Consider the following 2,371-nt stretch of genomic DNA (forward strand, 5'->3'; position numbering starts at 1 on the left):
GAAACTACTGGTGTACTGAGCAACAGACGTCCAACAGGTCGGCCAAGGAAAACAACAGTAGTTGATGACAGAAATATGGTGAGAGCTGTGAAGAAACCCCCAAAACATCAGTAAGTGACATCAGCAACGACCTCCACAGTGCAGGGTGAAGGTATCACAATCCACTGTTGGATGAAGACTCAGAGAGCAGAAATATAGAGGCCACACCACAAGATGCAAACCACTCATCAGCAGGAAGAATCGGAAGGCCAGATTGAAATGTGCAAAGAAGTACAGAGATGAGCCGCAAAAGTTCTGGAACACAATCTTATGGACTGATGAGACCAAGATTAATCTCTAGCAAAGGGATGGAAAGGCCAAAGTGTGGAGAAAGAAAGGAACTGCTTATGATCCGAAGCATCCAAGCTCATCTGTGAAGCATGGTGGAGGTAATGTCATGGCCTGGGTGTGCATGGCTGCTTCTGGAACAGGCTCATTAATATTTATTGATGATGGTAGCAGCGGAATGAATTCAGAAGTGGACAGAAACATTTTGTCTGCCAATTTACAGAGAAATGCATTGAAACTAATGGGGAGGAAGTTTATCATGCAGCAGGACAATGAGCCAAAGCACACTGCCAACAAAACAAAGGAGAAAAAAGGTTTTAGACTGGCCAAGTCAGTCACCTGACCTTAACCCAATAGAGCCTGCATTTCACCTCCTTACGAGGAGACTGAAGGGAGAAACACGCCGAAACAAACAAGCAAGGGTTATGCCACCAAATATTAAATGTTATTTACTTTAAGATTATTTGTTCCATTACTTTTGCTCACCTAAGAATGCTGTGGTCTATTACAAACAGTGATATGTCCTAAGTTGTTTAACACATCTAGATGTGAATACCAGAAAATGAGAGCTGAAATTCTGAACTCTTACTCATACTCATCTTTTGATCTTAAACCCAAATTTCTTCTGTGAACAACAAAACAAAGGAATTTGCCTTACCGTTCCAATACTTTTGGATGGGACTGTATTACTTCTTCTGCGAACGTACGTATTAAACATAGTGATGAGCGTCGACACTGCCAGTCTGTTTTTGGCTGCTGTAGAAACATGGCGGCGCAACATGGCGACATCCATGTAAGAGACGCCTGCGGTTATGTAGGTAGAAATGGTTCATTGTAAGGTAATAAAAACATAATGGTTCATTATGTAAGGTCTTTATACACCACTGAATAATATAGTTATGGATATTATATTGCATTTCTGTCAATAGATCCTCAGAAATATTACACACTTGACCTTTGGCCAACTGTAAGATCTGTTCATTCCCCAACCTTCTGGTTCCACATGGTCATTGTTTTCTTTCGTTCTGTCTTTGCTGCTTGTTGAGTTGTGGCAGTGGTTATGTTTTTAAAGCTGCATTATTTGAGGATTTGGGGAAATGTGAAAATAGACAGGGAGGGTTTGACAAAAGATGCTATTGTGCATTATGGGAAGTGTATGATTGAGTGCTTTGGTAGCTTGACCAATACTAATGGCTATAAGTCAGGATATCTGCGCATCGGCAGTGTTGATAGTGACCAGTTTTTCAAAAGAAAAGAACTAAAATGTTATGGGTTCCAAAGAGGATGTCTGACATATATGCAGTATACAACTTGTAAAAGAAGTGTCATCGTGTGTGAATAGACTTCACAGTAATAATAATAATAATAATCTTTATTTGTAGAGCACTTTTCAAAAACAAGTTACAAAGTGCTTTAACAAGTGTAAAGACAATAATACACAAAATACAATAATACAAAGACAATACATGATAAAAGCAAGAAAACATTGAAAAGACTAAAATACACGTTTAAGTTAAATATAAAATAAGTAAAATAGAATAAAATGAAAGGGATAAAATAAAGTCAAATAAAATCGGGAAAGGCTAAAATTTTGATGGAGGGATCTAAACCATTTTCGTTTAGGGATCTAAACCAAGTTTCTTTAAAAGTGGCTCCACGCAAGCCGTTTTAAAATAATCAGGGACACAACCAGTAGATAGGGAGCTGTTAAAAACAGATATCAAATGGGGCCCAACAGAATCCATTACTAATTCAGTAAAAACTTTGTAGGTATTACATCAAGTGGGCTAGAAGACACTCTTATTTGTGATACTGTTTGTAAAAGCTCAGACAAGTCGATGGGATAAAACTGGTTAAAACTCTCTTGTTGCTGCCGCGGGGGTAATAGAGGCTCTGACTGACACCACCTTATTGGTAAAATAAGATAAAAACAATTCACAGTCATCATTACTTCCAGCTGAGGCACAAGGAGGGGTTGGGTTTACCAGCTGATCCACAGTCTTAAACAGAAACCTGGGATTGTGTTTATGTGTAGTAATGAGTT

The 2,371-nt window shown here is 38.7% G+C and overlaps 1 protein-coding gene across 1 annotated transcript in view; it reads left to right on the plus strand.

The window, feature by feature from the left end:
* Positions 1-2,371, plus strand: part of plekha6 (pleckstrin homology domain containing, family A member 6) — a 117,729-nt gene that overhangs the window by 43,579 nt on the left and 71,779 nt on the right. The window lies entirely within an intron of this gene.

This window comes from Micropterus dolomieu, linkage group LG18 (genome assembly GCF_021292245.1).
Source record: "Micropterus dolomieu isolate WLL.071019.BEF.003 ecotype Adirondacks linkage group LG18, ASM2129224v1, whole genome shotgun sequence".
Classification (NCBI taxonomy): Eukaryota; Metazoa; Chordata; class Actinopteri; order Centrarchiformes; family Centrarchidae; genus Micropterus; species Micropterus dolomieu.